Source organism: Protopterus annectens, chromosome 2.part1 (genome assembly GCF_019279795.1).
Source record: "Protopterus annectens isolate FY-2018-M chromosome 2.part1, PAN1.0, whole genome shotgun sequence".
Classification (NCBI taxonomy): Eukaryota; Metazoa; Chordata; order Ceratodontiformes; family Protopteridae; genus Protopterus; species Protopterus annectens.
Genome location: NC_056729.1, coordinates 278102829 through 278116325, shown reverse-complemented (window position 1 = coordinate 278116325; position 13497 = coordinate 278102829).

Genomic DNA, 13497 nt, shown 5'->3' with positions numbered 1-13497 from the left:
AATATTCTTTAAAAATTATCAAAGCACGGTAGGTTCAGGTTAAGGCACTTTAATCTTGCAGCAAGGAGACAAAAACGTGCTAATACAGAGTTTGTCTAACTAGAATCAGGAAATGCAGGTATTTTTATACATCTTCTAATAAGACATTGCCTACCAAGTTGACGTAGTGAATCACAAGTTTTGTCATCATCATTTGGTAGTGATTGTTTTTACAATATTCTGCTGGTACTATCAATTTTTGTGAGAAACTTCCTAAGAAAAACAACATGGCCTTGGCTACCACTGGTTAGATATATGCAATGTTACCATTCAAGGTACTATGGTAATTCGAGCACAAAGCAAGTATAGATTGCAGTTCATTTCTCTAACAGTCCTTTTGTCTATGTTATCTCTAACTTCTGCAGCTGGTGCATGTTCTCATACTTCGAACATAGCTGATTGTTTAAAATCATTACATTACAGAATATAGCATTGTTCATTCATTTCTTCCTGACCTAGCAGATAATCACCTGCTTCTCAAGTACATTTCCAAATGTTATAAACATGAATATTGCTGTGCTAACAATTACTAGGTCAGAGGGCATCTTGCAAGTTTCAGAAAGCACACTGCAGTCTCAAAAAGCAGCTTTTCGTTTCATATGAAACTCAACTGTTTATAAAACAGTGCATATAAAATGGAATGAAAAACGTGTTAACTTATTTAGTTTCTAATTAGCATTAAGCACACACATTAATACATATTTTTCTAACATTTACCCCCTGTTAATACTTTTTAATTCTATTTTCAAAAGAATAAACAGTTTGCTTCTTCTCCTAACCTCTTCCATTCAGGATTTGCAGTTAAGAGAGTCATTCAGTTTAAACTTATGAAAGTGTTTCAGATTCTAACAATTCTTCAATTTCAGTACTTTGATACAAAGTCTCAGAAACTGATATATCTATAAATTCTTTGATTAACTTTTTCATGCAGGGAATACAGCAACAAATACATGCTCCTAATAGGAGTAATCCCACACAAATGGCAATCAGGATGTTCATTAGGATGGAACCTCACCCCCCAAACAAATTCTGGAAAAAGTCCATCAGAGGGTTTGGGCCTGGTTTGGTCATGGCCGACACTTGCTGTATCACCTCAAGGTGGTCGTTTATCTCATGTTGATGATCAGGTATATATGCACAGCACTCTTCTTTGATTAAAGCGCACGTACCATCTCTCGCCGCTAGGGTGAAGTCAAGAGCCATTCGGTTCTGGAGCACTACAGTTCTCTTAGCATTCAGTTCATCAGTTATTAATTCAAGAGCAGAAAAAGTTACATTAATCATTACTTCGAGAAGTTTAGACAGTTTTCGCAGCTCCCAAATCGATTTCACTGTGCCATATGCAGGTAATATGCCTGCCCACGATATGACAGCATCACTCAAGTCCATGTGCGTCAGCTTGGTACCCACAGTATGATGGTCTTTCCAGATTTCTTGGCTACATCTCGGGTATTTCAAATATTTCCCTGAGGCAAAACTGCAGTGTGTCGTATGGCCGGGATCAGGTACCCCAAAAAACAACTGCCGGACCAATTCTCAGGTAACCATTTATATGCTTTCTTACCACACACAAAATAACAATCCTCTACCTTAGTAGTTACTTTGCTACAAAATGGCTTCCCTGCATGAAACATTTTCCTATCTATTACAGATAGTTGTTTAAAAAGTACAGGATTACGTTGCACTTTATCAACAGTCTTATGCATGGACTCAAGAAATGAGTCATAATTCGAATTACAAACTGTACCCATTTTGTTTGCTTTGGTATAACATTTGTAATGTACAGTCACATTGCACCTGCTCCAACCCACTTGAATTGTGTCATTCTTATAAAAACATACAATTCCCTTTTGCGTCACAGGCAAATACATTGCTACCTTATCATATGCTTTGATAGGTACGGTGTCATAAACCAAATTCTTCCAGGTCTCATTGACCCCTAGAGGGACTGCAGTCATTAATAACTCCCCGTATGCTGTTAGTATGGCTGTGCAAATCCAGCAATTCGAAACATTAAAAGTCTCAGCATACACACGTGTAATTGCCTGATAAGTATTAAAGTTCGGGTGCCAGTCTATGGTCGGCTCATCACGTTTAATCAGTTCAACTTTTGTGGCTGGGAAAAAGAAAGGCCACAACAAAAAGATCAATGTTATCAGTATAGCTATCAGAATAATTATGCAAGTTTTCTGAGGTTGTGCTGTATTTCTGTTTGCTCTAAACCTGGTCATTTTGTTCTCGTTGTACAACAGTAACAAGGTTTTTGTCCAGTTCAAAGTTCTTAACCAGTTTACAGTGTGTCAAATGAATCCAGGACGCTCGCTCCGCGATCTTGACTGCAGTGGGTGTCGACAGTAGTACCTGGTACGGCCCTTCCAACTTCGGAGAACTCCAGTTTTTTCTCTTCACCACCTTCACCCAGACCCATGTGCCTGGGGCTATTGCTGCTTCCGATGGTCTGGTTTGCTCTTTATCTGAAACAGAATTTAACTGCAAAAGTTTGTTATTCAAAAATCGCCTCATATACCATGCAAGTGAACTGTCAGCCTCCTGCTCTGCAGGCATGAGAGGTTTCCATTGAGGTGTATAATATGCCCTCCCAAACAGAACTTCAAAAGAAGTTAAACCTTTTGCATTTGGAACAGTTCTCATGCTCAACAGTGCCAGAGGTAAACAGTGCACCCAGTTCTTTTGTGTCTCACTAATCAATTTTCTAAGCTTGTTTTTCAAAACCCCATTATGCCTCTCTACTAATTCTGCAGATTGGGGGTGGTATGCACAATGATTTTTCAGAGAAATCCCGAAATAATGGCTAAGTTGTTGTATAGTTTGATTTACAAAGTGTGTGCCATTGTCACTATAAATCTTTTCTGGTATGCCAAATCTAGGAATAATTTCTTTAACAAGGACTTTTGCAACATTAGCTGCATCTGGATTTTTAGTTGGAAAAGCTTCCACCCATTTGGAAAACATATCTATAATGACAAGGCAGTACTTCTTATTTTCGCATTTGTTCAGTTCTATAAAATCCATACAAATAGTATGGAACGGATATGGTGGTATAGGGAAACTCCCTTGCTTAGGTTTCAATGCCCCTTGTGCATGATGCTTGTTACAAACATGGCATGCTGCACAAAAATATTTTGTGTAGTTTGTAAATCCATACGTCGTAAACACTCGATTCACTAACTGTACCATACCCCCTGTTGAGACATGGCACTGCCCATGGCTCAACAAAGCTGCATATCTAAACAATTTAGATGGTAAAATCGGTTTCTTCTCTTTGGAGATGTACAGTCCCTTTTCAAGGATTTCTCCTCGTTTTATCCACTTCTGTTTTTCTACACTCGTAGTAAGTGTCTGCATTGTTTTTAACATTTCTAGGTCTAAAATCTCAGATGGTTGTAATTCCTCACTCAAAAGAAATACTTCTGAAGCTGAAGCTGCTTGTTTTGCAGCTGTATCAGCCCTCGCATTACCTTTTGAAATCCTATCCTGTTGCTTGGTATGAGCTATGCATTCGCAAATAGCTACTTTCTGAGGTAACTGAATAGAGTCTAACAAGTCTAAAATAAATTGCGCATGGTTAATTGGTTTACCAGTAGATGTTATCATTCCTTTATTTTTCCACTGCTGCACAAAAACATGTACAGTAGAAAAAGCATACTGACTGTCAGTAAAAATGTTCACTCTTTTACCTTTTGCCAAGGTACATGCCCTTGTCAAAGCAATCAATTCTGCTGCTTGTGCAGATAAGTTGTGTGGTAAAGACTTTGCTTCTAAAATCTTGATATCAGAAACTACTGCATACCCCACTAGATTCTGTTCTGTAGGACCCCTCCTGCACGAGCCATCCACATAGTATGTCACCTCGGCATCATCCAAGGGAACATCTGTAAGATCTTTTCTAGGTAGTGTCTTTTGCTCAATCTCCTGCAGGCAGCAGTGTGGTTTGCCATCTGCAGGGGTCAGGAGCAAGGTTGACGGATTCAAAGTTGTGCATCTTTCAATTGTCATATGAGGTTGGCTCAACAGTATAGTCATACAGGAAAGATGTCTAGCAGGAGAAAGATATGCTACTTTTTCTTGCAGTAAAATAATCGTGACTGCATGAGGCACTCTCAATGTGAGAGGGTGGAACAATACTACTGAGGCTGAAGCCTGCATTGCCATTGCAGCTGCAACTACTGCTTGTACACAGTGGGGCAAGGATCATGCCACTGGGTCTAACTGTGATGAATAGTAATCTATGGGGCGTTGTTTGTCCCCATGCTGTTGTGTTAACACTGATGTCATATAACCTTGCTTACAGTCTACAGTTTGGAAAAATCGCTTATGATAGTTTGGTAATCCTAAAACTAAGGAAGAAGCTATCAGTTGTTTCAGTTTGCAGAAAGCTGATTCTGCTTCTGGTGTCCACTGTAATAAATCTTGTGCTGCCATTGGCTTCTTGAATATCAAGTTAGTCAGCGGAGCAGATTCCAAAGCATAGTTTGGAATCCAACTCCGACAAAAGTTAGTAGTACCCAGGAAGGACATCATTTCCTTCTTGGTAGTTGGTTTAGGTGCTTGTAATATTGCTGTTTTTCTGTCTTCATCTAATATTCTGCCTTCTTTGGATATCACATACCCCAGTTATTTGACCTGTTTTTTCCAAAGTTGCAGTTTGTTTTTGTTTACCTTGTGTCCTTGAGTGGCTAAAAATTGTAATAATGCTATGGTATCCTCTCTGCTGGGTGGGGGCTGCCAGCAGAATGTCGTCTACATAAAGTAAAATCTGACTGCCTTTCGGTGGGATAAATCCCGCCAGGTTACTTGCCATTTCTTGTGTGAATATTGTTGGATTTTCACAATATCCCTGTGGTAGTCTCGTATATGTATACCGTTTTCCCTGAAATGTAAATGCAAACCAATATTGGCTGTCAGGGTGTATCGGTATTGAGAAAAATGCATTGCTAATATCTACCACAGAAAAATACTTTTGTTGAGGTTTCATATCATTCAATAAAGTGTGTGGATCTGGCACCATAGGTGCCCTGGGTATAATTGCGTCATTTACAGCTTGTAAATCTTGGACCATACGCCATTTTCCATTTGCTTTCCTAACAGGAAATAAGGGTGTATTACATGGTGAATCAGGAGATTCTATTAAGACTCCTTCCTTAAGTAAGGCTGCTATTATAGGTTTGATTCCTATTTCTGCATCCTTTCTCAAGGGATACTGTCTCTTTTGAGGTCTAAATGCTGATTTTGGCATGATAATAACTGGTCCTGCTGTACGCATAAGTCCTACATCTGATTTCCCTGTTGACCAGAGAGTCTCTGGTATGTCTCGTAAGGCTTTTTCCTCTTCCTCTAGTAAGAGTGCTACTCAGCTATCCTCACTTGCCTGTGAGTGTACAGCTGGGTGTGTCTGTGTTATCCAATTTAATTTCTGCTTTTGTATTCCCTGTTCGGAAAGTTCTAACTCTGTCTGTTTTTCCCACCTTGTGACTTTTTCTCCCAGGTCTGTCCACTTCAAATTTCTATCTTTAGTTAAACTCACATGTGGTAATTGATTAGATTTGTAAAGTGCTAGAAATTCCTGGGGCAATGAACAGCTTACTACACTGTTTCCTTCTGTGTCCCAGTACAAATTCCGTAATACTAATCTGTTAGCATGGTTTCTAAACAGTTCTTGCTCATATTCTTTATCAGGTCCTGGTCTGTTACAGTAATATAGAGTACAATGCAACAAATGCTGTTTATCAGTGTCAAGGGAGGGGGATTTACTGATGGCTACGTTCATCAGTTCTTCGGTTACTGCCCCTGGACCAGTCGTAACTAAGTCCTGACTGTACCAATAAAATGTTTCACCCTCCAGTCGCACTACAAAAGTATCCATTTGTCGCTGTGCTTCCATACCATGCATAGTTGGAACTACGGCTATGCCAAATATCTGCATTAGGTCTCTGCCCAAGAGATTCACTGGGCATTTTGCAGAAACAACAATTTTGCTTTTCTGGGTCATCCCTGAAACTGGGTCAGTTATTGCTATGTTGTGGGAAAGTGGTTCCCAATACAGCTGTCCATTAGCTGCTTTCACTAATATATAGTCAAGTGATTCTGAATTTTCTGGTAGTTTGGAAGGATGTATCAGGGTCCGTGAAGCCCCTGAGTCACACAGGAATTTAACTTCCCTCCCCTCTACCAGAAGTGTAACTTCTGGTTTTGTGTCTGCTAAGTAGAGCTCTAGGCTCAATAATGCTAAGTCCAAAATTTCATTTTCTTCATTATCTGTGAATTCATGTACATCCTCTATTTCTTCTGTCACATCCTCTACTCCTTCTATCACATTTGCATTTGTCTTTTCTTGTTTATCCTATCCAGTGATTCCTGACTATCATATAGTCATTCCTCACCCTCCTTATCTTCCGTGATTACCTTCTTATTTTACCTGCAATCCCTTGCTAAATGTCCCTTTTTCCCGCATTTGAAACATTCACCCCTTTTCTTTCTCTCTTCAAAGTCTTCTGATCATTTATCAGATTGCTTGTTTCCCTGGGTATTTTTCTTACCCTTTTTTCCAGCTTGTACTACAAAGACTTCTGATCCATCTTCTACTGCAAATACTTGAGCTTTCTTTTTCTTTTTGCTATTAAAATGCCTTTCGGCATGTCTTGCATATTCAAGTAGTGACTGTAATCTACTTGTACGATGATCTACCATGTGCTTTGTAATAAAGCTGCTAATGGGTGCAATACTACCTTTTAAAAATGTGTTCTTTAACTGTTGCTCATATGGGGAATCATGTGTTTGGTCTTCAGGTACCTGCATTCCATAATGGTTATTAAAACATTCTAATAATCTGGCATAATATCTATCAACAGTTTCACCTTCTTGTTGTATGCACTGATTAATGCAAGTCCAATCAGCCCTAGGCTTCCATTTCTCAGAGATTCGGTCTGTCAGACCTTTCACTCTGTTGTCCAGTTCTGCGTTACTATGTGGGAGTGGTCTAAGCTCTGCGCCACGGGGATTCCAGTTGCCACTGATCATGTGCCATTCAGGACCTACGATTTGCCTAACTACTTTCTCTACTTCCTCTCCATTCAAATGGTAACTTAACCTCATGCCCTGTAAATCTTCTAAGAATTTTCTAAAATTAACTTTTGGATGAGGAATTCCCTCTGTGGCTTTCCGAATGTTTTCCGGTGTCCATGGTCTATATACTAGAAGAGTTGGATCCTGTCCTGCTTGTCCTGCCTGCGGATTTGGTACTTCTATGAGTGGACATATCTCTTCTTCACTCATAGCTTGTGAATTTCTATTCATTTCATATAATTCAATATCCCCTCTTAAGTTGTGTGTTCGAGACCTAGTCTCGATAGGATCTCTAACAAATGGTTTTGGTTTTGCAGGAACTGTTGGGTATAGCGGAGGTGGATCAGCTTGTCCACTCGCTTCATATTCTGGTAAGGGAAGTGGAGGGGGTGGAGGAGGGACTGTTGCTATAACCAAGTTATTGTCTTCTTTATCTAAGAACATTGCTTTTGAATTTTTAATCTTTTGTTCCCTGCGGTTTGCTTCCTCAAGCCACCTGTGTGCCTGAGGGACTCCTAATTGTTGTTGCTTTTTTAGCTGACCTTTCGCGTCTGTTTTAAGTTGTCTAACAAGTTTAATAAGTGAAGGTTTATCTAAATTACCATCAAATTTGTATTTATCAACCCATTTTGTATAATACTTAACATTATTGGTACGCTGTAATTGCATATATTTCGCGTCTTCGGTTAAGGGCGGGTCTCGGGAACTTTTCATGCACTGATTTCCCATGTTGCCTTAGCTAAGTTAGAAATTGTTACGCAACCCTTTTTATCATGTGGTACCATGATTTTACACCTTTTCACAGTTTATCTAGAATAACTGCCTACCTATTCTGTTTCCCTGATCTATGACAAGACAGCAATCTTTTTGTCCCTGATCTGCACATGCAAATCTCCCTGACAAAACAATACTGTAACAAGTCCCTGATCTAAAACAGAAAAAAATGTAAATTCTTCCTTACCTGACCCTCCGTGTGTTGATCCACCGGAACGTTGACTCGTTCTCCAATCCCAGATCAGAAACAGTGGCTGGCCTCTTTCGAACGACAATTCAGTCTGAGGTCTTTCAAAACAGAAGAGCCGATGTGGCCACTTCTCCGTACGGGTACATGCCACCAGGCCCAATTCTGACCTGAGTCTAGAGTGAGAGATACTTTCCGGTCCGAAGGACCAAACTGTCAAAGGAAAAATATACTTTAAAAATTATCAAAACATGGTAGGTTCAGGTTAAGGCACTTTAATCTTGCAGCAAGGAGACAAAAACGTGCTAATACAGAGTTTGTCTAACTAGAATCAGGAAATGCAGGTATGTTTATACATCTTCTAATAAGACATTGCCTACCAAGCTGACGTAGTGAATCACAAGTTTTGTCATCATCATTTGGTAGTGATTGTTTTTACAATATTCTGCTGGTACTATCAATTTTTGTGAGAAACTTCCTAAGAAAAACAATGTGGCCTTGGCTACCACCGGTTAGATATATGCAATGTTACCATTCAAGGTACTATGGCTAATTCGAGCACAAAGCAAGTATAGATTGCAGTTCATTTCTCTAACAGTCCTTTTGTCTATGTTATCTCTAACTTCTGCAGCTGGTGCATGTTCTCATACTTCGAACAGAGCTGATTGTTTAAAATCATTACATTACAGAATATAGCATTGTTCATTCATTTCTTCCTGACTTAGCAGATAATCACCTGCTTCTCAAGTACATTTCCAAAAGGCATAAACATGAATATTGATGTGCTAGCAATTACTAGGTCAGAGGGCATCTTGCAAGTTTCAGAAAGCACACTGCAGTTTCAAAAAGCATCTTTTAGTCTCATATGAAACTCAGCTGTAAATAAAACAGTGCATATAAAATAGAATGAAAAACGTGTTCACTTATTTAGTTTCTAATTAGCATTAAGCACACACATTAATACATATTTTTCTGACACACACACACACACACACGCACACGCACGCATGCACGCACGCACGCATGCACGTACACACACACACACACACACACACACACACACACACACACACACACACACACACACGCACGGACACACACACACACACACACACACACACACACACACACACACACACACACACATGCTCACTATCCTGCTACCTGTACTGCTTTAAAATGCAACTGTACAAAAATATTCCTCCACTTGCCCATTGCAATCAAATGACCAAATGCAATTTGCTATTTATAAACCAAACAAATCAGTAGGACCCTCTCTTTACTCTTTTCTGTCACTAAAGCTTATAATTCTATCATTGCAAGTGTCAGAACAGTTACTTCCATTCAGTCCTTCAAATTCCATCTAAAAGACTACTTGAAAAATGAATGGCTTTGCTCATGCTCTACACCAGGCTGGATATGCACTACCTTTCCCCAAGTACAAATCTGCCTTCCTTGACTCGTTCTTGTCTGTGTTTAAAAATTTCTATTAGAATTCTTACAGAATCTCTGCAATCAGCTCACATTCTCACATCCTTGAACCTTCACTTCAGTCTCCAGTAAACACACACATCAAAATCTTTCCAGCTTTTTACTGCTGCTTACTATACAAACTGTATATTTTACCTCCCCCTGCCTCCTGTACACAGCTAAGCAAACTTTACCATGTACTGTCTTATTGTTTTGACTTGCCTCCCTACCACTATTTCTCATATTGATCAACATTATGCACATCAATATACTATTACACATTTGGCACCTACAAAACTTAAAAAAAACACAAGCAAAGAAAGTATCAGTTTTTGCAGAAGGACAAGCCCCCTGCATCCCCCACGTGCAGTCATAACCTGTCATAACTAGTATACCTGGACCTAATCTTGTCCATTTTGTTCTCATACGTCTACATAAATAACTTAATTTTTTTAGTCACAACTACTGCTATGTCATTCAAATTTATTTATTTATTTATTTTACATTTGTTGGCCGGGCTGGTCCAACTGGATTTATGTCCATTTTCAGTGGTGGCCCGGGGAGAAAAGCTCCACACTTCAGAATAGAAAAACAAATACATAGGTACATTACCATGATTTGGCAAGTAATAACAGTACATTACATGTTAGCTTATGAGTAAGGAAAAAAACACACTGGCAAGTAATAATAGTACATTACATTTTAGCTTATGAGTAAGTAAAGAAAACACAATCGTAGTTACAAATTGGGTATGGATATACATACAACAATATATAAGGTATGTGAAATAGAGCACTATTAAACTAAACGAGTTAAGCACACTATATTGTTAGTAAAATATCATTGAGTTTATGTGGATGAGAAGATTAGTGTCTAGTGAAAAGGGAGTTAGTAAGTCTGGGTTTGCACAGGGGCACAGCCAGTGGGAGTTAAGGTATGGTTTGAGTTTGGTTTTAAATAGGGTAGTTGAGGGTAGGGAAGTTAGGTCATTTGGGAGGGAGTTCCAGGTTTTACCCACTGTGTTAGAGAACAGAGTGTCTCCGGCCACATTGTTGGTTTTACTTGTGTTTACCAGTAATTTATTAGATGAGCACAGGGACTTCAGGTTAATGTAGGGGGGGATTAAGTTAGCGAGTATTGGAGTATTTGTAGGATGATACAGTATCTTTTGGGCAATAGTTAGTTGGTTGAATAGAATAAGATTTGACAATTCTAACCATCCTAGTTGATTAAGATTATTGCAATGATGGGTTCTATAGGTAGAACCAGTTGCAAATCTAGCAATATTATTGTAGGAACTGGCTAGCATGTTCAGATTGATTTTGCAAAGTTTTGTATAGATAGGGGAAGCATATAGTAGGGTTGAGATTAAGTGGGTATGGGCAATAGTGGTCCTGGCAAGTGGAGTCAGAAAGGGTTTGATCCTGTAGAGGGAACCTAGTGTCTTGTTTACTGTTTTCATAGTGTTGTTAATATGGGGTTCAAAGGTGAGGTTATCGATTAGTACTCCAAGTAGTTTTGTGGTAGAATCAGGAGTAATTATAGTACCATTGCTAGATGTAACAGTGAAATGCAGTGGAGGGGCTCTGCGTGTGGGAGTAAATAGTAGCATTTTTGTTTTGTTTGGGTTGAGGATGAGACAACGGTGAAGAAGCCAATTTTCTACTGTGCTAAACACGTCTTGGGTTAGGGACTGAAGTGATAGTGAAGAGGCTGAGCATATGAGTGCGGAATCATCTGCATATTGGATACAGGTAGCTTGAGGTAATACAGAGTGTAGGTCATTAGTAAAAATAGAAAAGAGGAGAAGACCCAATATGGAGCCTTGAGGGATGCCAAGGGTAATTGGGAGATGGGAAGACAGGTTATTCTTCTATAATACAGCCTGTTGCCTGTTATTTAAATAGGATTGGAACCATTGTATAGCAAGTGGATCCAGTGAAAAGTTTCTAAGTGTGTTTATGAGTAGTTGGTGATTAACCATGTCAAAGGCTTTTAAAAGATCATTAAAGAGGGCTGAGGATAGAGTATTATTATTATGATATTTATCAATGCAGTCAGTGAAGGATAAGAGAGCAGAGGAGGTGCTATGAAATGGTCTGAAGCCATGTCGGCAGGTAGCTAGTAGGTTGTTTTCCAGTAGGTGGTTTACTAGTTGTTTATGAATGCACTTCTCCATGATTTTTGCTAGTGGGGATAGTATGGCTATAGGCCTATAGTTAGAAAAATCTTTGGAATTCCCACCTTTGTGCAGGGGGATGATATGTGAGATTTTCCAGATTGATGGAATAGTACATTCCGAAATAGTTCCGTTAATGAGAATGGATATGGGGTAGGCTATGACTTTGGAGGTTTTTTGCAGGTATTCTGCAGGTAGTAGATCTGCAGAGAGGGTCATGGGTTTAAGTTTCTGAATAAGGGTGCAGATAAGGGATGTAGGAACTGGCTTGAATTGAAATAATGGGGGGGCTGTTAGGGATAAAATTAGAAGCAGATGTAGTGTCAGGAGATAACTGCTTGGCCAAAGATTGAATCATGTCTGTGAAGAAAGTGTTAAAAGAATTGGCAATGTGGATAGGGCTGCTGAGATTGGAGCCTGAGGGAGTGGGTGTAATAGAGCGACCTGGGTGCAACAGTTTATTGATACCAAACCAGAATTTTTGAGGTTTATTTTGGTGGGTTTGTTGGAGGTGACAGTAAAAGTTTATTTTATCAGACAATATTGCTTTTTTAGTTTCATTTCTTAATTGTCTAAACTTTATTTGATCTGCTGGGTTTTTGGTTGTACGCCAGCTAGCCCAGAGTTTGTTTCTCTGGAGGATTTTTTGTTTGGTAGTTTTGGAGAGCCAAGGGGCTGGTTTAGACCTACTTCTTATTATTGGTGTTGGGGCATGGCAATCCAGTATGGATAAAAATTTAGTATTAAAGTATTTAACGGCATCTTCTAATGGTAGGTGTTTCAAGGGTGACCAGTCACAAGCTTTGAGTTCTTTTTGAAGGCTGTCGGAGTTAAAATTTTTGGTAGACCTTATTTTCTTATAAATGGTTGGGTTTGGGATGTCAGTCTTATATCTGATTAAGAGGGTGAGAGAGTGATCACTTATATCTTCAGGGAGGGTCCCTACTTTGTAAGATTGGTTATGACTATTTGTAAGAATCCAATCTAGGGTGCTGTCATTGCTATTATGTTTATTGGTTCTAGTGGGGGATGTAATGGTTTGCATAAAACCATGTAGGTTGATATGGTTAGTAGGCTGTTCAGATGTGCAACTCCTCCAGTTTATGTTAAAGTCTCCAAGAATTATGGTTTCTTGTGGGTAGGTTGAGGATAGCCAACTTATAATAGCCTCTAAGGTGTTAATATTGTTGCCTGGGGGAAGGTAGATACAGATGATGTAAATGGATTTACATTTGTTGAGTTGAATTCTGGAGATGAGAATTTCTGCATTGCTAGTCAGAGGAGGTTTAGAGTCTATGGAAGTAACTTGTAATTCAGATTTATATAAAATAGCTACTCCTCCACCTTTCTTGTAATTACGGTCAAATCTGAGGATACTATAACCTGGGGGGATGACAATGGTGTCTTGTATTGTTGGCTTAAGCCATGTTTGAGAGAGACAGAGAATGTTGAATGAATGTACATCCATGAGGACATGCAGGTGGGCAACTTTATTATTAATGCTTCGAATATTGAGGTGGGCTATTAGGAGAGAGTTAGGGGGTTTAGTGATCAGATGTGCATTAGTAGAGTTGGTGTGGTAGGCTGTGTGGTAGTTGTAGAATTTGGGCCAGAGTTTGGGTGTATGTCACCATCAATTAGGGAGTGGACTTGTATTGCTAGATTGAGAAGTAAACCTTTACACAGGGGCGGCCCGTGCTATTGGACTGCCGGACTGCAGCCCACTCAACTAAAAAGAAATTAAAAGAAAAAAGAAAATTTTGAA